Source organism: Mauremys mutica, unplaced genomic scaffold, assembly GCF_020497125.1.
Source record: "Mauremys mutica isolate MM-2020 ecotype Southern unplaced genomic scaffold, ASM2049712v1 Super-Scaffold_100264, whole genome shotgun sequence".
Taxonomy (NCBI): Eukaryota; Metazoa; Chordata; order Testudines; family Geoemydidae; genus Mauremys; species Mauremys mutica.
The window spans coordinates 73,342-101,010 of record NW_025423297.1 but is presented as its reverse complement, the minus strand read 5'-3'; the positions used below and the strand labels follow the sequence as shown (position 1 = coordinate 101,010).

At 55.2% G+C, this 27,669-nt stretch overlaps 6 non-coding genes across 6 annotated transcripts; 5 read left to right on the top strand and 1 right to left on the bottom strand.

The window, feature by feature from the left end:
- The first annotated feature begins 552 nt into the window (after positions 1-552).
- TRNAT-UGU lies at positions 553-627 on the top strand. Its single transcript has one exon. It is a non-coding gene; the product is annotated as a tRNA-Thr (tRNA).
- Positions 628-2,055: 1,428 nt separating this feature from the next.
- TRNAE-UUC lies at positions 2,056-2,127 on the top strand. The gene has a single exon. It is a non-coding gene; the product is annotated as a tRNA-Glu (tRNA).
- A 1,592-nt stretch (positions 2,128-3,719) lies between these two features.
- On the top strand, positions 3,720-3,791 carry TRNAA-UGC. Its single transcript has one exon. It is a non-coding gene; the product is annotated as a tRNA-Ala (tRNA).
- A 12,290-nt stretch (positions 3,792-16,081) lies between these two features.
- TRNAI-AAU lies at positions 16,082-16,155 on the top strand. The gene has a single exon. It is a non-coding gene; the product is annotated as a tRNA-Ile (tRNA).
- Positions 16,156-18,531: 2,376 nt separating this feature from the next.
- On the bottom strand, positions 18,532-18,603 carry TRNAD-GUC. Its single transcript has one exon. It is a non-coding gene; the product is annotated as a tRNA-Asp (tRNA).
- Positions 18,604-26,949: 8,346 nt separating this feature from the next.
- Positions 26,950-27,031, top strand: TRNAS-AGA. Its single transcript has one exon. It is a non-coding gene; the product is annotated as a tRNA-Ser (tRNA).
- The last annotated feature ends 638 nt before the right edge of the window (positions 27,032-27,669 follow it).

The following is a 27,669-nucleotide window of genomic DNA, read 5'->3' as shown; positions in this document are numbered from 1 at the left end:
GAGGTGTGGGTGGTGGATAGGATGGGTGTCACAGGAGGGGCAGAGAGGTGGGGGTGGTGGGCAGACCTTGGGGCAGAGGGTGTAGAGGCACGAGCAGCAGGCAAGGAGGCCTCTGGGGAGGAGAGGAGCGAGCAAGAGGTGGAGTAACTTCTAGGGAGCTTCCAGAGCTCATGCCCAGCCTCCCCACATGCAAGAGTCATGGGCCACCTGTTCTCTGGGTCTTCACTAACCAAGTCCCTCCCCAAGCTCTGTTGATGGAAGAAGCCCTCCTGTTGACACAGCGCTATCTGCACATGGGTTAGGTTGATAGAATTGCATTGCTGGGGAGGAGGGGGGGGGGGTGTTACATTTTTTTACACCCCTGAGTAATGTAGTTAAACCGACCTAATTTTGCAGCATAGACCTGTGCAAAGAATCACACACCCACCTTAGGAGTAAAACTTCACCTGCTCCTCTGCTTTACACAATCCAAACACGAGCAACACTTGTCAGGCCCCAGTGGTGATGGCAAGGAGTCAGGTGTGGGCAGACAGTGTGTTATAGCTACCCACAGGCACCATGGCTTAGCTGGCTTAAAGCATCTGTTTTGTAAACAGGAGATCCTGGGTTCAACTCCCAGTGGTGCCTGGTTGTTGGGGCACCTGCTATTGGCTACTGTCAGAAGACAAGATTCAGAGCTAGATGGGCCTTTGGTCTAGCCCAGTGTGGTTTTTCTTATGGTTTAAATAACACTCACAGGCACTGATAATAGAGTTACTGAACGTTTGGCAGTTAGGAGCAGGTAGGTCAGTGGTCCAGTCCCCACACAGATGACACCCTCCCTATGGGACAGGGGCAGGTCTGAGCTCTCACCCAAATGCTCATTGTGGCTGCCAGAATCTGTGAGCAGCTTGTTTAGTTTACGCCAAAGGTTGAGTCCTGCTTTGTGCACCGTGTGTGAGACTGAAAATCCTAAACCGTCCTTTGAAATAACAAATGCAGCAGGACGTGTTATTGTCCCTGCCCCAAAGCAGACAGACCAATGGAGAAATGCCGTCGAGTCCAAGGTGATACTCCACTGCCATTTTACCTTTTTTGCTGGCTAAACTCCTTCTTATCTGCCCGGCCCAGGCTGGCCTCTGCCTCAGCTGCTGCTCCCGGCCTGCTGTAGAGTCAAACACGCAGGGCCCCCAGGGGAACAGAGGCTGGGACAGGGCAGCAGCCTGGGTTGGGCTGGGAAGATGCTGGGAGTTCTCGTTCCCTGAGAACTGGCCTGGCTCCCTTCTCAACAGCAAACAAATCAATTCCACGCCCCCTCCCCAGAAAAACCAGCCTGGAGCCAAGGGCAGCAGGGGACGATTCCCTCCAGTTTCCACCAAGGCAGGAGAGAAGCCAGGGTGTTTCTAGCAGAGCTTATGGAACTGACGTGGGGAAACCAGCCTTTAATAACAGGCAGTTCCAGTTTAAGCTAAGTGTTTTTAACAATTTCTACAATATTAAATAACCCTTTAATCATAGTGTCACCATCCATAACATTGCTTCAGCCTTATAGGTTCCCAAGTGCAAAAGTAAACATCGCTTCAAATCCAAGGGAGTGGAGATCAGTCAGTGTTCAGAGTCATCCCACACAGAAGAACCATGTTGTGGTACATACTGGCTCCATCATGTGGCCATGGCCTTTCCCTCCTCCTTCAGAGTCAGAATGTGATCAGCTCCCACTGAGAGGGTGCAACACCCCTCCCTTGGTCTCTATGCCAGAGCTCCTATCAGCTCAGTGTCCTTCCCGCAAGAGTTGGCTGCTGAGAGGGTTGCGATGGGGTAAATGAAGGCAGAGGAGGATTGTTCCTGCTGGGTTTTCTTTGTGTGTCTCTGTGATCCTGCTGGAGGAAGCTGAAGCATCATTTGTGTTTGTTTCAGTGTCTTGGGTTGGGCTGAGGTTGTGACCCTGAGTACAGGGATTCCTGCGCTTTCTGCTCTTAGCCCCTCAGGGAATGGACAATGAGCAACTTCAGAAAGTGGATAGAAAGTAGCCTAAGAAAGTGTAACATAAATGAGAAGAAAAATAACATTATCACCTCCCTGGTGGTCTAGTGGTTAGGATTTGGCATTTTCACTGCCACGCCCTGGGTTCAATTCCCAGTCAGGGAAAAGTGACTTTAAACCAAAACTGCTTCAGTTTTTCACTTACAACATAAACAAATCCATGGTATTTTCCTGATTCCCCTTTCTTCCCAGTGTCTCCATGGCAGGGCTGGTTCCAGGCACCAGCACAGCAAGCAGGTCCCTGGGGCTGTCAATGGAAAGGGGAGGCTTCAGCAGCAATTCGTCCCTCTCAGAGCGAAGGACTTGAGGCCAAAAGTGGCAGAGGTAGAGCTGCAGCTTTTTTATTTTTTTTTCCACTTGGGGTGGCAAAAACACTGGAAGTGGCCCTGCTCCATGGAAGAGAATTTGTTAAATCCCAGATGAGTGGGGTTAAATCAGTTCTCAGCCTGAGTCCTTTGCTCTTACTTCCGAGGAAATTGGCCCTCCATGGGGCCATTTCCCGCCTCTCTTTCCTAGGGAAGCACAATTTTCTTTGCACAGACACAGGAACAGCAAGATCTTTCTCTGTCCCTTGTGCAAAGCAGGGGGCCAAATTCCATGGAAACAATGGACAAGCAGGGGGCCCTGGGCACATCCAGCCCTGGCCGTGAGATGTTCCCTCCCCTCTTTCTTTATGCCCCAATCTTTCATGGATTGTCTGGGATGGGGGAAAAGCTGAGTTCACTGCAGGTGGAGGGGAAAAAGGACCCTGAAAATCTCAGGCCCCAACCCCTGCTACCAGGATCACTGAGCTGCTGGGAATCTGCATGGGAAAGGGACGGTGTGAATTGTCAAGGTGGGGAATGAATAACAATCTACAACTAGATCCACCTCATTAATCACTGACACAGGCTAATCCTGCTGCTGATAGAAGGGAAACTGGGAGTGATTCTTTGCTGTTCAGCCATGGAAACAGTGACCCAATTGCACCGCAGTGAATGTGCTGGGGAAAGCTGGACTTCACAGGCAGGTGGAAAAAGCAGATCCTAGACACACCTGGAGCTCCCCACAGCACTTCTGCCACCGGGGTCAGGTGTTGAGTGACTCACAGCGCCCCTCCCCTCCCATTACCTTCCAGTAGGGGGTGGCAGCACCCCTCACCCAATGCAGGGGAGAGGCCTGATTGTATCTCTGCACCCTGAGTCCAGGGCACCCACTCTCTCTGCCCCACACATCAAATCTGGCCCTGCTGCAAAGTGACCCTAAGAACCAGCAATCTCCAGGACAGCAGGTTTGGCCCTCAGAGTAGGGAATGTGTCCCCCATGCTGCTCTTAGGCCACTGGATGCTCTGGAAACAAGAGGGCTCTGAGTGTAACCCAGGGGTCAGTAACCTTTCAGAAGTGCTGTGCCGAGTCTTCATTTATTCACTCCAATTCAAGGTTCCGCATGCCAGTGATACATTTTAATGTTTTTAGAAGGTCTCTTTCTATAAGTCTATAATATATAACCAACTATTGTTGTATGTAAAGTAAATAAGGTTTTTTAAAATGTTTAAGAAGCTTCATTTAAAATTAAATTAAAATGCAGAGCCCCCAAGACTGGTGGCCAGGACCTGGGCAGTGTGAGTGCCACTGAAAATCAGCTCGTGTGCCACCTTTGGCACGCGTGCCATAGGTTGCCTACCCCTGGTATAACCCATAGCAAACAAAGATTATCTGGGGATGTAGCTCAATGGTAGAGCACATGCTTTGCATGTATGAGGTCCTGGGTTCAATCCCCACCATCTCCAGGTTGATTTTTTCACCCTGCTGCTTTGCTCACGCCCAGAGGGGATGTGGCCCAGCAGTCTCCCTGCACCAGTTTCAATCCTGCTCAGTGAGGGGCAAGTGCCAATTGCATGAAAGGTCTGGGGGGGTGGGGGTTCTGCTCCTAAGTCACCTTGGTACATGTAAGATTCCCACCCGCTGTGCTGCTTGGGACAAGGGTAGATGAGAAGGGCGAATCCTCCAGCACTGGAGGGAAAGGTCCCATCTGCACAGACTGAGAGGCCAGGAAACAGAGGGGCAGTCAGTGCTCAGAGAGGAGGGAGGTCAGTGATTTACACCCAGCAGGGGACACTGTCTTTTTGAGGCGAGTGCAGCTGGCTTGGGATGGTTCTGACTGTTAGCCAAAAGGGCTCGTTCCCCCCCGGAGCTTACCTAATTACCCCAAGGAGGCATGGAGACAGGAAGACGAGTACCACACCCTTTATTGATCGGTCAGCTGAGCGGGTGTTCTCCTCTCGGCTAGTGCCAGAGAAAGAGACACACCCCACAAGCCCGAACGGGCCGTTTTATAATCAGTAACAAACAACTTAGCCTACGTTCGTCTACGTCATTTGGTTGACCTGTAGAACCTGTACATGTATCTGTTAGGGGATAATTGGGGACGCAGGATACATATATCATTTTGTGGGGGAAACAAGATACAGCTGTTGAGGATACATTTGTCATTCTGACGGGGACACAAGATACATCCGTTGACCCTTTGTACTAGATACTTTGGATGCATACATGGAAAAACAGCTGCATACACTTGAGGAGCCAAAATGGCTGATAAGCTATCCAAACAAGCTCATAAGCAATTAGCTGACATAGGTAGATGTACGTCCCTTGTTCCTGTTAGGTCGATTAAAGTTTCAGGCCTACTACAGAAAAGCTTCATTGACACTGGTTTTCACCAACACTGACGATGGATAGAAAAAAGGCTGGAGTCAATGACAGATGAGACCACAGTAGGGGAAGAGGAATGGCAGCCCCACAGAAGGTCCTGGGTGCTCAGATGCCCCAGTTATTGCACCCTGGCCTGTCACAGAGAGAGAAAAGACCCAGCGGGACCCAGCCCCCCTACAGTGATCCCATGGACAGGAACCTGGCTGGGAGTGGGGTGAAAGCTCCCTGTGGGCAAAGGGGAGCTGAAATCCCTCAGTGTCCTGGAATTTAAGCAATGGAAGCTTCAAACCCTGCAGGGGTGGGGGCTGAGGTGCATCAGCAGAAGGTTGGGCTGGACGGGGGCGGCAGGTCTGTATAATTTTTGGTGGTGCCCAGAATGGGACCAAGTCCTGCCCCACCCCACCCCACCCCACCCCACCCCCACACAGGGCCAGCTTTAGGCCGATTCTCCCGATTCCCCTGAATTGGGCCCCACCCCTAAGAGGGCCCCGTGCCCAAGCCCCGGTACCGTGTACCAGCAAGAGCCGGTTCGCCGCACTGGGGTGGCCCGGCTTCCTCAGGGGGCAATTTAAAGGGCCTGGGGCTCCCAGCAGGGGCTGGGATAGGGCTGGGGTAGGGCTGCGGGGCGCTGGGGGCTATTTAAAAAGTCCAGGGTTCCCATTGCTTCTACCGCCCCGGCCCTTTAAATAGCCCCCAGAGCCCCGCAGCTTCCCCAGGGCTCCCTCAGCTATTTACAGGGCCGGGGCAGTGGAAGCAGGGGAGCCCCAGGCCATTTAAATAGCCCCCAAGCCCCGGGCTGCTGCTGCTACCCCGGTGCTGAGGGGGGAGGGGGCACTTACCGTACAGGGTGGGCTGTACCCCCTGTACCCGCACCCCCTGCCCTGCCTGCACCAGTCCCTGCCTCCAGCCAGCCCCACACCCCCTGCCTGCAGCCAGCCCATCTCCAGCCAGCCCCACACCTCCTGCCCACAGCCAGCCCCACACCTCCTGCCCACAGCCAGCCCATCTCCAGCCAGCCCTGCACCCCCTGCCCTGCCTCCAGCCCCTCACCCCCTGCCCTGCCTGCACCAGCCCCTGCCCCCAGCCAGCCCCACACCTCCTGCCCACAGCCAGCCCATCTCCAGCCAGCCCTGCACCCCCTGCCCTGCCTCCAGCCCCTCACCCCCTGCCCTGCCTGCACCAGCCCCTGCCCCCAGCCAGCCCCACACCTCCTGCCCCCAGCCAGCCCATCTCCAGCCAGCCCTGCACCCCTGCCCCCAGCCAGCCCTCACCCCCTGCCCTGCCTGCACCAGTCCCTGCCTCCAGCCAGCCCACACCCCCTGCCTGCAGCCAGCCCATCTCCAGCCAGCCCCACACCTCCTGCCCACAGCCAGCCCCACACCTCCTGCCCACAGCCAGCCCATCTCCAGCCAGCCCTGCACCCCCTGCCCCAGCCAGCCCCTCACCCCCTGCCCTGCCTGCACCAGTCCCTGCCTCCAGCCAGCCCCACACCCCCTGCCTGCAGCCAGCCCATCTCCAGCCAGCCCCACACCTCCTGCCCACAGCCAGCCCCACACCAGCCAGCCCTGCACCCCCTGCCCTGCCTGCACCAGCCCCTGCCTCCAGCCAGCCCCACACCTCCTGCCCACAGCCAGCCCATCTCCAGCCAGCCCTGCACCCCCTGCCCTGCCTGCACCAGCCGCTCACCCCCTGCCCTGCCTGCACCAGCCCCTGCCTCCAGCCAGCCCCACACCCCCTGCCCACAGCCAGCCCCTGCTGCACACCGTGCCTGCACCAGCCCCACACCCCCTGCAGCCAGCCCTGCACCCTGTCTCCAGCCAACCCCTGTCGTACCCCCTGCGGCCCTGCCTGAAGCCAGTCAGCTCCCCACACCCCCCTGCTCGCACCAGCCCTACACCACCGGCCCTGCACCTCCTGCCCTGCCTGCAGCCAGCCCCACACCCCCTGCCCTGTCTCCAGCCAACCCCTGCTGCACCCCCCTGCCTGAAGCCAGCCAGTCCCACACACCCCATCTCCAGCCAGCCCTGAACCCCTTGCCCTGCCTGCAGCCAGACCCTACCTCCAGTCAGCTCCTGCCCTGCCTCCAGCCAGCCAGCCCCATGTCCACTGATGCCCTGCAGTTCCCAGGGCAGTAACCCTGCACACCTGCTTCAATGAGGGGGGCAGGGAGCAGCTGGAACACACACATGTGCACACCGTAGGGTGACCAGACAGCAAGTGTGAAAAATCGGGACGGGGGTGGGGGGTAATAGGATCCTATATAAGAAAAAGTCCCAAAAATTGGGACTGTCCCTATAAAATCAGGACATCTGGTCACACTAGCACAGCCCCAGGGAGTGGCAGGGACCCACACATGTAAAACAGAATTCGTTTCTAGTTCAGGCCCATCTTTTTAAAAAAGAACTTTAGGTAGGGTTAACATACACACGTATTTTCCTGGACATGTCAGGCTTTTTGGTTCTTAAATCACTGTCTGGGAGGAACTTTTAAAGTTTAAAAATTTAAAAATTCCTCCTGGGAAAATACGGACGCATGGTAACGCTATTGGTACAAAAAATACATACTGTGGCACATCCCTTAAATCAGAACTTTTTATAGGGAACCGGTTCCTAAGGAATGAAAGTCTTTTTTATATATACATATATATATCTATATACATTTTAAGTTATCCCTGCCGGGGCCCGGCTGAAAATGACTGCCCAGAGTTCGAAAACTGTCCCTGTTCTCATTGGACAGATGGGGAGACACCTGAAGTACAAAGAAGGGACGTGACCTTCCCAAGGGCCTACACAGCAAGGTGGTGGCAGAGCCAGAAAGAGAAGCCAACAGTCCTGACTCCTGTTCTAATGGACCAAAAAAACCCAGAGAAAGGGCTAGAGCCCAGGAATCGAGATGGTGGGGAAATTTCATTGAAACCATTTCTGTCAGAAAATCCCCTTCAGACTAAACCAGTTTGTTTCTCGAAATCAAAACAAGTGGGATGAAAGTTCTTTGCACAAATATTTTGTTGCAAAACAAAAGCATCTCCTGTTTGTCACAGTGTGTTAAATTGTCTCTTCGCACACAAAGAGGAGACACTTAGATCTCAAACATTAGATAAGATGCTTCAGTCTGAGCTAAGTAGTTGCTGCTCTTAACAATTTCAAAATAAAAAAATACAAATCAAATAGACTATTTCAGCTATTCTATTATGTCATAATCTGCTCTGAGTAAATGTGATAGGACACCGCATATTACACACTACTCCTAGTGACACTCGCCAATGGATCCCCACCCACCATGAGGTAGGTAGGAGCGGATCATTATTATCCCTACTTGAAAGAGGGAGAAGCTAAGGCTGAGAAAGGAGAATTGACTTGTCTTAGGTCACACAGCCAGTCACTGGCAGATTTGGGAATAGGACCCAAGAGCCCTGATTTTTAAACTAACCATCGGATCTTGAATTTCAGACACTGAATGACCTGAATAAAGTGCTCTCAGATGAGCTCCAGACCAACAACAGTGCACAATAAATATTCAGCAAGTATTTGAGGAGAATTGCATTGTTAGAGAGAATCATGAACTGCTCAGAGACCATTAATGCAGAGGAGCAGCAAAATTCATCAAACATATAACAGGTTCTGACTTATTTCCTTGGGCTTAAAAGAGAACAACAAGGACCTGAGTCTCCTCCCTGTCAATAACCCCCTGCTCAGCCAATCAGGGTAGAGACTGAGGACGGCAGGCTGAGGGCTCTCGCCCAAAGGATGGCCCAGGTCACCGGTGGGGATCACTGCCTGAGCACTATTTCAGCCCCACATTTTTGGGTGGACATCCCACAGTGGGAGCTGCAGAGCACTCACCTGAGACACATACGCACACCCCTCCTGGTGTTGGGAGGGGAACAGGAGAAAGGACAAAAGAAGCAAGAGAGAAAGAGAAAGGAGGGAGAGACAGATGGAGGAAAAGGTGAAACCAAAAGGACAAACCCTAATGACCCCAGTGATTCTAAGGGACAAAATCCCAGGTGCGCAATAAAATTCTGCCTCCTTAAGCTCATGTTTTCCATGCCTAGAATTCAACGGTCACCAGATGGATCAGACTGAACAGGTTTCAAACCTCGAGGAGGCTCTTACCTTCTAAACAGGGACAGCTGGTCTCTAGTAAACTCACTAAAAGGGAAGGAGAAAACTCGAAAGAGGTTCCTCCTGGCGCCCACGTACGTGAACCCGAATACTCTCTCAGTCCTCAAAGAAAGACCTGGAGAAAGAGACTTGCTGAAGCAAAGCCACAGGGGTCTCTGAGGTTTCCCTGACCCCTCGCCCATGTCCTGCCTGCCTGATGTCAGCATCTCTCTGTGAGGTCACCACCTCCCCACCACCTTTGACCAATAGTCTGAGGTCCTGCAAAAGGCCTTTGTGATGTCACTGCCGCACCCCTACCTTGCTGTGCTAATATCCTGCCCCTGCCCAGGCACTTTGGAGGCTTGAGCTACTCCCTGTGGATCACCCCACTCAAGGAGCGTTCGTTCTAGGCAGCAAGCTGGCTAGACAGGAAAACATCAGACGCTGCTCCCAATGCTACACTCAGTTTTTCAGAAATTAGTCAACTTTATGGCCAGAAGAGACCATTAGAGCATCTAATCTGACCCCCTGCATATCACAGGCCTCCTGTATGACACCAGAGCTACTTTTGGGGAAAAAACCTTCTAGAAAGGCATCTAGTCTCCATTAGATGACACCAGGAGATGGCAAATCCACCACTTTCCTTGGTAGCTTGTTCCTGTGGTGAATCATCCTGGCTGTTGAATATTTGTGTCTTATTTCTAATATGAATTTGTCTCTTTTCACCTTCCAGCCACTGGGTCTTGTTATGCCTTTCTCTCCTCGATTAAAAAGCCCTTTAATACCCAATCTTTTGTCTCCATTAAGGCCCTTCAACACTTCAATGAAGTCACCTTTCAATCTCCTTTTGATAAGCTAAACAGGTTGAGCTCGTTCAATAGCTCAGTAGAAGGCATTTTTCTCCAGCCCTCAGAACACTTTGTGGCTCTTTGGTCATCAGACTCCTGAACTGCAGCTGGATGTGGCTCTTGTTCTTCTGCACAACACAGCTCCTGGAGAAGAGGGATCTGCAAATGTACATTCGTATGATACCTTTGTTTAACTGATGAAAACATAAACTAGACACTTAGAGGATTGGAACTGATTTTAGCTGACGGACAGCTTTGCTAGGTTTTTATGCATTTGGACAGTGAAATGTTGAGTGTTTACATTGATATCAAGCACTCCTGTATAGAGGAGCCCCTGAACATAATGGACAATGGAAATGAAAATGTTTTCCTTTTTTAAAAAAAAAGAAAGAGGGTTATAAGAGAACAGTGGGGTTTGAACTGAGGATTATTTGAACTGCAGTTAAGCACTCTACCACTGAGCAATATCCCCATGACACTAAGAGTGTGGAATCGTGATCTCCAGGACTTTGAAGGACAAACCCAGATTCATCGAGCTCCTTTGCCATTCCCAGACCACAGGTGGTTTTAAAAATGGGGTTTGATTAAACTTCTTAAATATGGCAAACACCACAGCTTGCAAACCCACCGATATAGCTTCTCCCAGTGACATAGCTGCCACCTCTTGGGAAGTGGATTAACTGCACCCACAGGAAAACTCTTTCCCATCAGCATAGAGCAGTGGTTCTCAAACTGAGAGTCAGGACCCCAAAGTGGGATGTGACCCTGTTTTAATGGGGTCGCCAGGGCTGCCATTAGACTTGTTGGTGCCTGGGGCTGAAACCAAAAGTCTGAGCCCCACCACCCAGGGCTGAATCCCTCAAGCTCTGGTTTTGCCCTCCCCTAACTGGGGCAGGGCTCAGGCTTTGTCTCCTCTGCCTCTGCTCAGTGTAGAGGGGCTTGGTGCATCTTTCTAGGGTCATGTAGTAAGTTTTTTTTGCAAAAAGGGGTTATAGTGAAAGGAAGTTTGAGAAACCCTGGCATAGAGCCTCTGAATATGTCTAGACTTGGCTCCCTGTGGCAGATCAGAAAATGAAAGTGCAGCCATGAAGACACCACACACCAGCCTTGCCTAGCAGGCAAGAATCCAACCTCCACAGACAAATGCCTGTTGCTTTCTAACCCATCTCCCTAAGCCCTCAGCCACCACCACTTAACAAAGGGTCTTTTCTACACGATGGTTCTGGTCTCACTGAAGGGTCATTTCCAATTGTTTGCTCAGACCAGCATTAGGGGAAATGGTGCCCTGGGCAAAGCTTGTACTTTGGCATTTCCCCATTGCCCCTGGACGATCCCCACTCCCCCTTTACCGCTAGTTCCTGCACTCCCAACCCTTGCACCTCCTTCACCCCTAACTCCTGCCCCCTCCTGTGCCCCCTTTGCCCTTAACTCCCTGGGCCACCAGCCATTGCCCCTCTCCTGCAGCCCCTTCACATGGCTCCAGTGCTGGGGGCCCCGCACTTGTTCTCCCTTTCCCTGGGCTTTGGCATCACTAGCCCCTGATGAGCGAGTAGGGTTCAGTGGTTCCCAAAATGTGGGGCATGACTCCTAGGGGGACACAGAGGAACATTTATGGAGTCAATGAAATCAGTTGAGCTTCTTCAGTCTCTCGCTGGAGACATTTCCCTTGTTTTTAAAGGCAAAAATCCTGATCTTTCCAATGGGCGCTGCTGCTTCAATGTTCAGTTTGGGGAGGGATTTGGCTACACTCAGAGATCTGCCCGCGGGTTACAATCTGCGATCCGAAGGGTCGAACGCAAACAGCGTTTAGATGGGACTGTTAGTGCCGCCCCCGTGCGGCCAAAGTTCAGAACTGACCAGCAGAGTTTACAGCTGGAGCCTGGGATGCTCCTGAACAAACTGGGCCCAAAGCCTCTCGCGTGGGATCCTCGCTGTGCAGCAGGAGGCGGAGGGAAGCTGATTGTCAGGGCTCAGGGCTGCACCCTGCCATGCTGAGCCGGTGTCTGTGCTAAGCTCGGCATCAATCAGGTGATTCTGGGCAGTTCGGGGTCCCCGGGCTCCCACAGGAGGGTGAAGCAGGTCACCCCTGGAGCAGGTTAAAGCTGCAGGTTGACAGTGGGGTTGCTGCTCCTGTGAACAGCTGCTGTAGCACCGCCTGGGCAGGACAGGGAGAGCCAGTTATACCCCCCCCCCAGCCTGTATCGGGGGATGGGAGCACTCACACCCTGGGGACCCACCCACCAGAGATCTACTGGGGGGGAGAGTGGCACCCACACACCCAGGATGTTGTGGGGGGGGACAAGGGCATCCACACTCCGGGATCCTCTGCAGAGGGACGGACACCCACACACCCAGGATTCTGTATGGGGGGCAGAGGTACCCGGACACCTGGGTTGGGGAAGGGGGCACCGAAACAGCCGGTATCTTACCTGGCAGGACAGCGGCACCTGCAGCTCGACATGAGACGGGGGCGGGGGAAGCAGGAGCATTTCCCAGTCCCAGGCTGTCCCCCTCTGGCCAAGGCACAGAGCTCACAAGCAGAGTTTAAAGCTCCAGCTGCCAGGCCACAAAACAAGCCGGGCTCTGTGGCTGGTGCCTGTCATCCCAGCTCCTGGGGAAGCTGAGACCGGCAGATTGCTTGAGCTCAGGAGTTTTGGGCTGTAAGGGGCTGTGCTGATCAGGTGTCCGCACTAAGTTCAGCATCAATATGGTGATCCCGGGGAAGCTTGGGGTCCCCAGGTTGCCTAAAGAGGGGTGAACCGGCCCAGGTCGGAAATGGAGCAGGTCAAAACTCCTGTGCTGATCAGAAGTGGGATCGCACCTGTGAATAGCCCCTGCAGCGTAGCCTGGGCAAGACAGTGAGACATGGTCTCTTTTTACAGGTTTCAGAGTAGCAGCCGTGTTAGTCTGTATCCGCAAAAGGAACAGGAGTACTTGTGGCACCTTAAAGACTAACAAATTTATTTTAGCATGAGCTTTTGTGAGCTGCAGCTCACTTCTTCGGATGCATAGACACCCCTACCCCGCAGAGCCTGGCTGGGGGGATGGGAGCACCCACAGGATGGGGATTCTGACTTGGGGGGAGTGACGCCCCCTGCAACACAGATCTTGAAAATAGAAACAGCGACACACACACACCACAGATCCTGGATGGGGTCAGGAGAACCACACACGGGAGCTAGTTCATGGGGTGGGGGACACACCCTTATGCTCCGTTGCACCATTCTTAATGAGAAGAACGGGGGCATCCACACAACACGGATCCTTAACGGGCGGGGGGTCACCCACACACTCCACTATTAACCAGGAGGGACAGGGGCACCAGACACCCCCAGTAACATGGAGAACACCGACATCCACCAGATCCCTCATGGGGAGTAAGACAGAGGGGATTGTAATGGGGCCCGGCGCACCCACGCACCGGGGATTGTTAAGGGTTGAAGGGACAGGGACACCCACACACACTGAGATCACGGCCTTGAAGGAACGTAAACCCTCCACAGAAGGACCTGGTCTGTTCCATGATGGCAGCCCAGCCTGGGTGAGTCAAAGTCTCTTTTTATACAGGCACGCCCCAGAGATCCTGACTAGGGGAGAGAGACACCCACCCCCCAGAGATCCTTAATGGTCTAGGGTGCACCCACACACCAGGGATTCTTATGGGTGGGAGGAATGGAGACAGCCAGACACACTGAGATCACTTCCTCCCAGGAGCCTGGGCCAGACAGGGAGACACAGTCCCCTTTACAGATCTGCCAGACAACCTTCCTCCCACTCCCGCCACACAATGTTCTTATTTCGAGGTGAAGCCAGGGAAATCACATGGAGGATTCTTATCTGGGGAACTGGGGGGACCCACTTACCACCAGAGATTCTTAAGGGCAGGAGGAACAGGGACTCCCACCTCTGTAGCATGGGGGTGGGTCGCCTGCTGGGATCATCGGGGCATATTTCACCTCGTCAGTTCCCTGCCATTGCCTTGGGGGTCCCTTGTTCGCTGCCTCTGGTACCCAGTTTAGCCTCCGTCCTGAGGGCTGAAACGCTTTGATCTGTCTAAGGTCTGTGGGATCAATACGTGTCATGGTGTAATTCTGTGTTATTCGGGGCTCAGACTAGCTGAGCTAATGGCCCCTTCTGCCCTTAAACGCCATGAAAACATTTCCCTGGTTTCTCCTTGCGCCTGACAGACCCCACGGTGAGGGGCCCAATAGAAGATCCCGGACACAGCGCTCTGGCTCTTACGTTACTTGGGGACGTCAGCGCTTTCCTAGCAAAGCTGCTGCTAAAGCGCTGGATTTGGGGAACTGTTTGGCTCCGATTCAGAGATCTGCCTGCGGGGTGTGAACCTGCCACGAGGAGTGGGAAACGCAACCAGCAATGGGAGGTGTTGGCTGAGCTCCAGGCTGCCCCCGTGTGGCCAAAGCTTAGAACTGATCAGCGGAGTTTAAAGCTGGCGCTGGGAAGGACCTGAACACACGGGGCACGAAGGCTCCTGCGTGTAACACTTGTTGGGTGGGCAGCTGGGCGTAGCTGATTGCCAGGGTTCAGGGCTGCAACCCGGGGTGCTGAGCAGGTGTCTGTGCTCAGGTTGGCCTCGCTATGATGGTTTCTGGAAAGTTTGGGGTCACCAATCTCCCTAAAGAGAGAGGAGCCAGGTCAGCCCACGAAAGGAGGCCGGCAAAACTCTGGTACCAATTGGCCGTGGGACTGCCCCTGTGAAGAGCCACTGCAGCCCCGCCAGGGAGAGCCAGTCTCTCTTTATGCAGCCCTCCCCCCCCGCCACCATTCCTCAGGATGAGGGTTGTGCTCAAAGATCTGTGCCCCGTGTTTTCACCTCCATGTGAAGCGCACAGTGCAAATAACCCTCAGCGCATCAGCTCAGTTCCAGGCTCCACTTCCACCCGCTCAGGCAAGATGGTGCAGAGGACCCCTGGGTGGCTGTGGGCCTGGGGAGGGTGGCTTTTGATTTTTCGGCCTGACCGCTACGGGCAGCAAGGCCAAAAGTCAGATGGCCGACTCTCCCGTCCACCACGCTCATCAGGAGCCCTTAGTCGACAGGCTCGGAGAATGCGGGCAGCGTCCCCCACTACCTCTCGCATGCAAAGCGAGCGCTCTGCCGCTTGAGCTAATTCCCTGCAGCTGGCCTGACTCTCAGGCACCGGGCAAAAAAAGGCAAGGGCTCTGTGGCCTTAAGCAGAACACAGCCTGAAATGGGGGGGAGGGGGGCGTGCTACCCAGAGCTGGGGAAGGGGGTCCGAGTCCCAGCCACGCTCCTCGGCACAAACACCAACGCTCCCTCCCTGGAGTGTGTCTGGGCTGAGAGTTAGCCCCTGAAACAAGCACCAAACTTCAGAAGACAACGCAGGGATAGATCACTTGACGATTGCCTGCTCTGGCCATTGCCTCTGAAGCTCCTGGCATCGGTTACTGTCAGAAGACGGGATAGTGGCCTAGCTGGACCATCGGTCTCACCCAGGAGGGCCGTTCTTATCTTCACCACTTTCCTCTAACCCAAGCAAAGCCTGGAGCAGGCCCAGCTCAGCAACTCTAGCAGGCTCCCTGGCCCCTGGCCCAGCATACAGCAAAGCGACCCTGCCTCCGCCAGGATAGACAGCCACCGACTCCCTCTTCCAGACCAACGCAGCCCTTCCCCGCTTTGGCTGTCTCCAAGCTGTCTGCGTGCTCTGCTCTGCTCCACGGCTGCCATGCTGCCTGAGATCAGGAGGCTGCGAGGTCTCACGGTCTCAGCTGAGCTGGTATCGCATGCCACCCCGCCCATCTCCTCATTCCCTTCATGGACCCCTAGGATGTGAGTAATTCTGTATTTGAGTGGCTCTCCCTCCCGGCCAATGAGCTTGGCGTAGACTAGCAGGGAGGGAGGAGGAAAGGGATTGTGCTCCAGTGAGAGCTCAGAAAGAAAGGTGCAGGTCCCCCACTAGAGCCCAGCCCAGCAGAGCAAAGCAGAGCAGAGCAGGCTGGAGAATGTGTGTATGGGTCTGACTACTTCTCCCCTGCTCTTCCATTTGAGCTAACTTCCCCCAGCTGTCTCCATCCTCCCAGTCAGCGCAAGGGGGAGAAGGGCCGGGGAGGAAGAGCTTTGTGCTCCGCAAGGGCTGGCTTTCTGGGAGGCCAAGCGGGGAGAGGGATGGAGGCCACCGGAGGAGCTGAGCCGGCTGACTGTCCATGGCTTCTAAAAGAAGGGCAAGAGAAGGCCCTGGGGCTGCTTTGCCGCTGGAGAATGCGGGCATTGATCCCGCTGCCTCTCGCATGCAAAGCGAGCGTTCTACCACTTGAGCTAATTCCCCTACCTTGGCAGGTGGTGTTTCGATCCATCCATTCGATAACGGAGGCCACATCGTTCCCCGCGCCAGCCAGTGACTCCTTCCAAAAGGGTCAGGCAAGGCAGGCCTTGCCGTCGGCCGGCTAGCTCAGTTGGTTAGAGCATGGTGCTAATAACGCCAAGGTCATGGGTTCAAGCCCCATGCTGGCCACTCCGGGAGGGAAAAGGTGGCTTCTGCTCTTTTGGCTGACTGCTAGGGGTGGCAGAGGCCAAAACCAGGTGGGCCTGGAGCTGGCAAGAGCCCTGCTGGGCGCAGGCGCCGGGCAGGACCAAGCTCCTGACACCTCCTTGGGCTCCCCTCCCTGGGCTCCTCGCTCCACCTGCTGCCTGAAGGGAACTTGGAGACGGGTGAGCCCGGCCGGCTGCCTTCCAGGCTCATAGGAGGCCAGGCTTGAGCTGCCCGCCCGCGAAGCCAAAATCGCAGGCCTGCCGGCTCGCCCCCATTGTCCACAGAGGGTTGACCTGATGGCCCAAATTCTTGCCGGCCGCCAGCTCCACCCAAATGGACCCGACGCCGCATCACGCTCCCCAGCCCAAGCCACAGAGGAAGGCTTAATACTCGGCACCCCAACCTAGGGGAGAGGCTTCACACTCCGCCGGCGCAGGGTGACCTTTGGGACTTCCCTGGACACCATCCTCCCACCGCCCACAGCCAGACCCCCCAAGCCCACCCCTCCGACAGGAAGGAGCAGGAGGACCACTCCGCCCAGGGGCACCACCACTCGAAGTCAGCTTCACTTGCTTTCTCTTCTACCCCTTTCCTCCCCAGTTATGCGCGCCTCACGGGAGCCGGCCCTGGGAAGACGCAGGCACTGCACTCTGACTGGCGCAAGCCAAACGCCCACACCGAGAGTTTAGCACGGGCTCTTGAGGCACTGGAGGAACCCCATGCAGACGCACTGACGGAGCTAAGCTTTACGGCCAAGGGCCCTACCTGTGCAGAAAGCCAACTTGCTTGTGAAAAAGACTCCTCTTTCAGCTCCCCTTCCAAACTTCCAAATGCCTCCCAATGGGAAAACACACACACTGAAACACCCAAACGGTCCTAACGCTGGGGCCAGGCGAAAAAGAAAAGCAAGGAAAAGATTTCTAAATGGCCACCCTGCCAGAGTCGTACAGTTCCGCAAGTGAAACCCATGGGAGGGACATTACACAGAAAAGGGGAATGGAAAGCTGCCAAAATTGAGATGCTGTGGAAAGCTACAGCCCCATCGCTACTCCTACTCTGCACACTTCTTGCAACAGCTGATGAACGGCCAGGTGCTTTTCGCATCCAAGCCCACACCAGGGGAAGACCTTGAGAAGTTTCCCGTGGCTTGCCTGGTTCAGCTGGTCAGAGTGCGGCACTCGTGGAGGCCAGATGGTGCAGAGGAGCCCCTGGGTGGCTGTGGGCCTGGGGAGGATGGCTTTTGATTTTTCGGCCTGACCGCTACGGGCAGCAAGGCCAAAAGTCAGATGGCCGAATTTCCCGTCCACCACGCTCATCAGGAGCCCTTAGTCGACAGGCTCGGAGTTTGCGGGCATCGCCCCGTCATATGTTTATTCCCCACTTCGAACTTTAGCATCCACAAGATGGGGACCTGCATGGGCCCCTCTCAAGTTAAATCCTAGTTTAGATCTGGTAAAACTGCCACCCTCTAGAAGTTCCAGTGTCTAGCACACGCCCTGTTCCCCCAAACCTTCCCTGGGGAACACAGATCCAAACTCCTTGACTCGTAACCCTAAGGGAAATAAACCATTCCCCCACCTTCTTCCCCCTCTCCTAGTTGTTGGGAAAGATACCTTGATTCAAACTCCTTGAATCAAACAAAGAGAGATTCACTTTTCCCCCTCCACTTCCCCTGAAAATCCAAACAAGGGAAGAAATCAATCAGGTTCTAAAAAGAAAAGGATTTTATTAAAAGAAAGAAAGAAAGTACACTATCTCTGTAACACCAGGATGGAAAAACCACGAGGCGTGCTGCAGGATAGCCCCTCCCCACCAAAAAGCAATGCCGTGACCCGGATTCGAACCGAGGTTGCTACGGCCACAGCACAGAGTACTAACCACTATACGATCACGGCCAGGCGCTGGGGGTGCAGGTAGCAACCTAGCAGAAAATGCTCAGCTCTGCGCTCTCGGGGCGGCCACCTACCTCGCCGGCGGCCACAGGTCTTTCTCAAGTCTCCCCATTACAGTCACAGGTCAAATGCTGAGCAAAGGAAAAAAGAGAGGAAGCCAATCCCATGCCTGTCCCTTTTTCTGTCTTCCTCCACCCCTGGACCAAGTCCCTCCCCGTTTGTCTGGGCCTTTGTCCTCATGGCCCTGGCCAGCCTATTTCCCTTTGCCGCTCTGAAACGTGCCCCCACGTGCAGGCCCCGGGGGAGGCTTTGGCTAGGGCCAGCGTGTCCTTGCGAGGTAATTGTCTCTCTGGAGGTGAAAGTCATCAGTGCGGGGTGCGAAGGGAAGTGGCCATCGAAGGAGAATGCAAGGCATGTGGCGGGCAGGCCAGGGATTTCTTTGTCCCCCCCTTCAAAAGGGGTCACCCTCCCCATCGGGGAATCGAACCCCGGTCTCCCGCGTGACAGGCGGGGATACTCACCACTATACTAATGAGGAAAGGGGCACGGTGAGTGGACCCAGCTCCCACAGACCAGCCTTGGTCAGCGTACACCTACACCGTCGCATGGGCCCCAGCAGGCAACAGCACCCCTGGCCCTCTTCTGCTTCCCAAAGGCTTTGGCCGCAGCAACAGCCCTGGGAAAAGCCCTGGCCCTCCTCACCTGCCCTTGCCCAGCAGGACACCTTTCGGGGCCTACACCGCTCCTCACACAACACCCGCCTGGGACCTTGCCCTCCCCTACCAGCTCAGCAGCACCTTTCTTCCTCTCAAAACCTCCTCTTGCCACCCTCCCCCTTCCACACTTCACACTCACCTCATCACAAACTCACCCACGGCCCCTTTGGCTTCTCAAGCGCCTCTGGAGGGACGCAGCTTCCCAGGCATGCAGATCCGGCTGATGGCTCCCAGGTGTGCAAGTCCGTCCCCGCAGAGCTGCCCCATAGGGTGACATTGAAGAAACTGTGGAAAACGGGACAGGGGTGGGGGGGTAATAGGCTCCTATATAAGAAAAAGTCCTCCCGGACCTGCCTGTCCCTTTAAACACGGGACATCTGGTCACCCTGGAGCAGCCCCACACTCTTGCTCCCCGGTTGGTGCGTTTATAACCCGGGGGCTGAAGCCGACGCGAGAAAGGGAAGGGAGCGAGCTCGGAGCTCTCCGGCACCACCTGTTGGGAGCAGAGGGAAATGACTGAGCGGCGTCCTGGCTAATTTAAATATCACCTGGTTCTCTGCTGGGTGGCTCCACGGCAGAGCTCGGGTGTGGCCTGAGTGTGGCAGCACCTTATTTGCATATTAAAAGCGGCAGTTTGGGGCCATTGGGGTAAAATATGAGTAAGTTTTGGGGTTGGGACCCACATGTTTAGTGCAGGCTGTGGGGAGCCGGGCTGAGCAGAGCCTGCCCCAACGGGGTGTGTGGTCACCCTGAGCTGGGAGCGTGTGGCCAGACATGGGGAAGGGGCTGCGGGAGAAGCTTGGTTGTAGGAAGCAGAAAGTGTCTCCTTTCTTTTTTGGTGTCTGGGTGAGGTTTTTGTTACCTAATGAAGAGCAGTGGTGGGGGAGGGGAATTGAGACTCTGCTTTGGGGGTTGCTGTGGGGTGTGACACGAGCCACCCAGTGCTGGCTGCTGCTGTGGGGCATAGGACAGGTGGGGGGTGGGGGGGCTGTTTGGGGGCTTGAGATGAGGGGTGGTTCCTGGTTGGCTGGTGCCTGCCTGCCTAGAGTTTTCTGACAGCTAATCACCCATTGGCCTTTGCGTGGGGCGGGTCTCTGAAAGCTGGTCTCCCATTGGGCCCTCCCCAACTGACGTTTCTGACAGGCTCAGCTCCCATTGGTGACGTTGTCTGATAGCGATGCGGGGAGGAGCCGCCAGGGCCTTGTGAGCTCAGAGCTCAGCGCCGCCCGTGAGAAGCGGCGCGAGGCCGCGCGGGGCCGGGTCCCGCTGCCGGGCGGAGGAACCGAGACCGCAGCAGCGGCGCCGCCTCCCGCCTGGCGAGAAGCCGCAGCGCCGGGGGGGGTCACAGGACGCGAGGGGCTTCCGCACGTGGCTGTTTTCTGCCGGTCGCAGGGTGACGGGTCCTGCCCGGGGCGGCCGGGGGGTCCCGATGGCAGCTGGGGGCTCTGGCGTCCGGCCGCCCGTGGCGGCTGGGAGCTACGGGGCCACCTGCAATGGCCGGGGGCTGCGGCTTCTCCTCACCCCCCCGCCCCCCCGGTGACTGGGAGCTCCGGGCTCTGCCTGCGGTGTCTGAGCGCTGGGGGCTCCTCTCTTGCCTGGGGCGGCTGGGAGCTCCCGGGGCTTCGGAGCTGCAGGGTCTGTGAGCAATGACGTGGGGCTGCAGGGTCCTCCCGCCATCAAGGCCTGTTGGGAAATCCTGGGTCCATCCGCAGCAACCGGGAGCTCTGGGGTCCACTCGTAGGAGCTGCAGGGTCCATAGGCAGTGGTGTGGGGCTGTGGGGGCTCCCCGGCCACCCATGGCTGCTGGGAGCTCCAGGGTCTGCCTGTGGCAGCTGTGGGGAGATGAGGGGTTTGGGGTGGAGGAGGGGGCTGCAGGGTGGGGTCGAGGGATTCAGAGTGCAGGAGGGGGCTGTGAGTTGAGACAGGGGGTTGGGGTCCAGGACGGGGGATGGCTCTGGGGTGAGGACAGGGATGAGGGGTTCCAGGTGTGGGAGGAAGCTCTGGGCTGGGGCAGGAGGTTGAAGTGCAGAGGGGTGAGGGCTCTGGGGTGCAAGAGGGGGCTCTGGGTTTCGGGGGGTTCAGGGCTGGGGCAAGGGGTTGGGGTGCAGACTTACCTCAGGTGGCTCCTGGTCAGCGGCGCAGCAGGGGGGACCTACTGGCCACTTCCAGGGCACAGTGCGGTGCCCTAGGACACGTAGGGACCAGCCTGCCTGAGCCCCGCAGCACCGCTGACCGGACTTTATAACCCAGTCACCCCACTGGGAGCTCCAGGGTCCCCCTGTCCCATGTGGTGGCTGGGAGCTCTGGGATCCACCCACAGCAGCTGGGAGCTGTGGGGTCCATCCGTGGTGGCATGGGCCTGTGGGAGCCCCTTCCGACACTGGTGGCTGATAGCTGTGAGGCCCCCACCGGCCGACAGCTCCAGTCTTGCTGCCCCAGGGCTGAGGTGGAAAATTTCACTGAGATCTCTGAAAGTCACAAATTCTGTGACCCCCTTTATGTAATCTTAGCCTTAATAGTTGTTGACTGTCTCTCTCAATCTAGTGGTCTGCTCTAGCGCAGATGGGACAGGGAAGACAGAAGCTCACCCCCCAGCACAGGTTTGGGCAGAAATGGCTCTTGGGCTATTTGCTGTGCATGCAGAGGACTTGTCCAGGCCGGTGGAGCAGCTCAGCCAGATGAGGAGCTGGAAGAAGGAGACCTGAGCAGCCTGGACATCCCACGTTTTCTCCACAGCCACTGCCTATCAGCAGGATTCCTCCTCTTCCTCAGTGAGACCAAATCTAAGCACCTAGATAGCTGGTCTGTCCGCTGCACCCCAGTCCCCCATGCCTGAGCCTCCCTGCCAAAGTCCTGTACCTGGCTCCAGAGAATTGTCTCACATCTCGCTGGGAACTCGACTTCTTGTGCCCAGAGAGTCTCGGCCCCACTCAGTAGAGGACCTGAGAAACACAGTGTCTGCCTTTTCCAAATAAGTACTTGGAAAGGTTTTGCTCCTGTGGCCTAACGGATAAGGCGTCTGACTTCGGATCAGGCGATTGAGGGTTCGAGTCCCTTCGTGGTTGTGTTTGTGCAGTTTTACCTTTGTGCTGAACGTCCTGCTCCCTTCAGGGCTGGAACCTCATCTTGGCCGCTCAGGCCAATAATCTGGCTTCAGCTAGAGCCCCGGGAAGGAGTTGGGGGCTGGCTGTTACAAAGGCTGGGGCATGAGCCCCAGGTGCTTCCAGTCTCGCCTTTGCCATTCCTGACTTGCCAAAGAAAATGGGCGGCTGCCCTGGCTAGCGTGTAGAGCAGTTTCCCTCTTCCAAGTGCGCACCTGTCCCTGTGCTTGAGGGGGTTGCTACATAGCGCCTTGGGAGCCTGGGTGTTTCTCTGCTTCTCGCCAGCTGGGGAAAAGCCTCTTGGGGTAAAATCTCCTGCCCCACTGCCAAAGTCAGCACCTTGAGTGGGAATGGTAAGAGGCCCCACCAGGGGGGCTGGCCCTGCTTTCCTACCGTCTTCTGATGTTGGCCACAAAGCATCAGCAGCTGGCTGCGGGTGGTTTTCAGTGGGGGTTCGGCATGGCAGGGAGCAGGGAGCAGCCTGGCTGGGTGTCTCTGTGGCTGTCTGCTGGCCACGCATAGGCATGGTTCTCCCCTCCTCTTGCCCTGCCCTTGGTTGCTCTGTGGCTTTTAAGCTTCCCTTGGAGATGTCAGCACCAGCCACCTCTGTCCTAGGTGCCCAGAGGAGGAGAGGTGCTGGGCTCCAGCCTGGGACTCTTCCTCCCTCCTGCCTTTCCCTGACTATGAAACCTGGCCCTGACACTCCTTTCTTCGAGCGCCATGTGGGCAAGAGGAAAAGTGTGGTAGAAAGCACAAGGGCCAAACTTGTGGGCATCAGAAATCCCAAACACCCAGTCAAACCATAGCCACTTCTAGACCCCATTCCAACCAAAGACCTGGCTCCAGTGGGTATGAGTCACTCAGCACAAGGTAAACAGCTCATTCTTATACAGCTGGAGATAGGAAAGCGCTTGGGTCTCCAGGGATTTACCACAAGGTCCCACTAAGATTTCAACTCAGATTTCAGCATGCCAACCATTACACCATGGGACCAGCTTGTGCTAGTTTCTCTGAACTTTGGTGACCCTATCATAGAATACCAGGGTTGGAAGGGACATCAGGTGGTATCTAGTCCAACCCCCTGCTCAAAGCAGGGCCAATCCACAGACAGATTTTTATCCCAGATCCCTAAATGGCTCTCTCAAGGACTGAGCTCACAAACCTGGGTTTAGCAGGCCAATACTCAAACCACTGAGCTCTCCCTCCCTCACAGGCCCAGCTTGTGTAAGGGGACTGTTGGCCCTTTACTAAAACTGAGTGGGGTTTTTTTGGTTGGCTAGTTCCCAGTCCCACTAGAAGGGGGAAGGAACAATGGGAAATCAGGACCCTGAGACTGACAGGCCCCTGGGGCAATGGTCACCAACTGGTAGGGAACAAGTGAGAATTTGTTAATGAGTAAAATTCCTGGTGAAAATTGGCAAAGCTGTGGAGAGTTTGAAAAGTTCCAGTGAATTTACACATGAAGATACAAACAGAGAGAAAGAGAACATCACAGACTGCACAGGCCCACACAGACATAAACAAAAACCAAACCCACCCAGCACACAGAGCCATATACACATAAGGGAAAGCCACACAAAACATAGAACAAATCCACACCAAAAAATACAGCAAAAGCCCACAACAGGAAAGCACAAAAACCACATACCAAAAGAATACTTAGCAAAAAACAATCTGCATGCAAAAGTCATACACACACCCACGCACACACAAAACTATGCACGGCATCCACCAAAATCACACAGGACCCACATGCACATCAACACAACAGATGAAAACCACACCAACATACAGAAAGCCAGGCAGGGTTTGAGTCTCACAGCGAAGAGGGTGAGCACACAGGTGATTTGGGGAGCAAAGATTGAGGGGGAGTTGGGGGCAGTGCTCTGGGCTCTGCCTGACCCCTCCTGACACAGGCGGCTGGTGGAGAGCAGAGCCTGGTAGATCTGTGGAATCTGCCCTGCTCTCTGTAAAGCAAGGGGACCTCGGTGTCTTCTGAGCTGCAATTGTATTTTCTGCAGGGCAAAATGATTGGCAGAAGCCATTTGCTTAAAGGAAACTAGTACTGTAGGTGAAGTTTGAATTCACAACCTCAGCATGACTCCACTCAGCACTGCTCTGTAAATACTGGGCACTAACCCATTGCACCACTGGACTCTGCTTTCAGGAGTTTGTCTCCATGTTTCATGGATGGATTAGCGGAGTGGGGGGGTTGCTTTAGCTAAAACAAATCCATATTAAAGGCTGCAGGATGGCAGCAGCAGTGGGGAGCCTCCTTCCATGTGATAGAGCTGGTTCCCCCTTCCGTGGCTCAGGGGAAGGTTGGTGCTTTGAGCCCACCTGGTGCTGGAACGTCTCATGGGGGAGATTAACGGGACTCTTGGGAAGGGAAGGGAAGTATTTTCTATCCCTGCCTAGCTCCATTGGTCTCCTGTGGCCCTTTCGGCTCTCTGCTCCCCTGCTGGGGAGATGCAGAGACAAGCCCCCATCTGGGTGAGTCACCGAGAGGCTGTGTCCCATGGCGTGTGTGGGGGAGAGGGGTAGGGGTGGGATGGGGCTCAAGGGGAGAAGGTTGTGTGTGACAGTGTGTGCGGGAGGGGGAGGGTGTGTTCCTTAGGATATAAATGATGGAAAACACAGGGGCAGTGACAGAGAAGCCCCGTGTCTGAGTGTTATGACCCCGTGTGGTGCTGCCATTCACCTTCCTCTCCTATGGTCTCAGCTTTCATTGAATCCAGCATTTTTTCACCTGTCCTCACGACAGAGGTGTCCCACGTGCCTCAGCTACCGAGTGTCCCTCTTAGAGACGCCGAGGACTGGAACTGATTTCAGCTGCTGGACAGCTCTGCTAGGTCTTTATTCATTTGCACAGGAAAATGCTGAGTGTTTAAATTCATTTCAAGCCCCACCCCCCATTCAGAGAACTCCTGAACATACTGGAGATGGGTCTGGAAATTTATTTTCATTTGAAAAAGTTTTTAAAGGGAATCACTTGGATTGGAACTAAGAACCCATTACCTTGCAGGGAAACATTCACCCACTGACCTACCCTCACAACAGAGAGTGTCCTGTATAGCTCAGAGCAGGAACAGTTTTTAACCTGGGGGTTAGTAAACTTTCTCTCTTCTATACAAACACCACAGCTTACAAACTCCCCACCCCCGCTCTGTGTCACCAGAGCACAACAACAACTCTCCTTGGGGCACACACAGCTCCCCAGCTCCCTGCCCGTCAGTCTCTCCAGCATTGCTCCAATCCCTTAAAGCAGGGTCTCAACCACAATTTACCTTAGGGCCAGGGCCAGTCCTCCCAGTGGGCCAATAATGTCACTCATACCGCCCAGAACCCGCCCCCCAAAACTCTGCCCCTCACCTGCCTAAGGCTCTGGGAGGGAGTTTGTGTGGGGCGAGGAGGTCTAGGGTGCAGGCCCTGGGCTGGGGATTGGGGTGCAGGAGGGGTGCAGGCTCTGGGGGGAGTTTGGGTGCAGAAGGGGTGAGAGGCTGGTCTCTGGAAGGGAGTTTGGGTGGGGGGAGGAGGTCTAGGGTGCAGGCCCTGGGCTGGGGCTGGGGATTGGGGTGCAGGAGGGGTGCAGGCTCTGGGGGGAGTTTGGGTGCAGAAGGGGTGAGAGGCTGGTCTCTGGGAGGGAGTTTGGGTGGGGGAGGGGTTCTGGGGGGCAGGCTCTGGGATGGAGTTTGCAGCGCTGTAACAAGGGTGAGGCGAGTGAGGCACTTCCCTCGGGCGCGCAAAGTGGAGGGGCGCAGCTCTACCACGATCAGCGGCGCTTCAGCAGCAGCTCTACTGCCGCCACTTCTTCGGCAGCAATTCAGCAGTGGGTTCTTCTCTCCGAGAGGGACTCAGGGACCCGCTGCCAAATTGCCGCCGAAGGATGAATGAAGTAGCGGCGGCAATTGGGCGGCAGGTCCTTCCCTCCAACAGGGACTCAGGGACCTGCCGCCAAAGAGCCTGGAGCCGGCCCTTGCCTCAGGCACAAAAATTCCTTGTTACGGCTCTGGGAGTTTGGGTGCTGGGTGCAGGCTCTGGGCTGGGGCAGGGGGTGGGGGGAACAGGAGGATGGGTGGGGGTGCAGGCTCTGGGAGGGAGATTGGGGCGGGCGGGAGGGGGTGTGTGGAGGGACAGGGCGCAGGCTGTGGGAGGGAGTTGGAGGCAGGTGTGTGTGGAGGGGGGTGCAGGCTCTGGGAGGGAGTCAGGAGTGTGGCACTTACCTGGGGCTCCAAGGCAGGGCAGGCTGGGGGGCCTCCGTGTGCTGCTGCCCCCAGACACCGCCCCCACAGCATCCCATTGCCTGCAGGGGGTCGGGGCAGGGACAGCGCGCAGAGGCACAGACCCACCCTGCCCTGCCATGCGGAGGGGCCGGCAGCCACTGGAGTGAGCAGGCAGATGCTGCTCAGCTCCGCTGCACTGCCGGGGCCCCTGGGGGCGTCAGGTGGGGCCAAGGGAGTGACCCGGTCCCAAAACTGCTGGAGCCCCATGGGCGAGACCTGGGAACCAGAGACACACAGAGACAAAATTTCCTTTGCACAGATCCATGAACAGCGAAACCTCTGTGTGTCTCTGGTCTTAGCCAGGGCATTCGATTCCAGTGACCCCTTCTCTCCTGCAATGGCGATGGTCAGACAGAGGGGACGTGGCACCTGCATCCCTGCCAGGGAGATATTGGCTCAGCTCTTTCTTTCTGCTGCTGTTGTTAGTCCATGAAACATCAAGGGTGGAATGGAAGACTGAGTTCACGCACCAACCCTCAGTGCCCCAGAGAAATCCTGCCCCCTGCTATTGGAACAATGTGCTGGAGATTTGACTAGGAAAGGGACTGTCTGAATTGTCAGAGTGGGGAATGAACAACAATCTACAGCAATGTCGTTCACACAAACACACTCCCATCCTGCTCCAGCCGGAAGGGAAATGGGCAGGAATTCTCGCTGTTCAGCCAAGGACACACTTACACTAATGCAGCCATGAGTGTGCTGTGGAAGCTGGTCTGAGCAAACAATTTGAAGTGACAATTCAGTGAGAACAGAATCATCATGTAGTGAAACTGGCATATGTCAAGTAGTTGTGGCCGAGTGGTGAAGGCGATGGACTAGAAATCCGTTGGGGTCTCCCTGCGCAGGTTTGAATCCTGCCAACTACGCAAGCACTGCGCTGTTGTTCTTATTATTGTAGCCTTAGTACCTGAGCATCCACAGTGCGAACTGGAGCCAGACCTACTTTCTCTCTGTCTACACTTAAAACGCTGCTGTGGCACTGCTCTAGCACTTTGGAGTAAACAGTGAGTGGAGGGGTTTTCCCATCCCTGTAACAGCTACATGGACAGAACAATTCTTCATTTTCTTTAGCACTATCTAACCAGGGCTTAGGTCACCTTAACTCTATGGGTTTGGGGGGTTTTTTCACACCCTGAGAGACATCGCTCTGCCAGTGAAGTGCCCAGCGTACACCAGCTCTTAGATCCCTCTTGGTATTTCAATGCAGGCACTGACCTGTGAGAGGAAAGCATCAGCTCACAAACACAGAGACTGAATTCCCCACATTTAATCTTGCTGCACTTTCCAGAAAGTCACAAAATTCAATTCATTCTTGCTAGGAGAGAGAAAAAATAAGTGACATTAAGTTTTTGGCTTGGTTAAATAAAATTAAGTGTTTAATTAATATAATAAAAATCTGCACTGATTCCTCTAACTAACACCACAGCGTGAAACAGGAACAGAGACAAATCTTGTCAGTGACGACTAATTTCACAAATGATCTTCCCATTATTAATGTCCACGC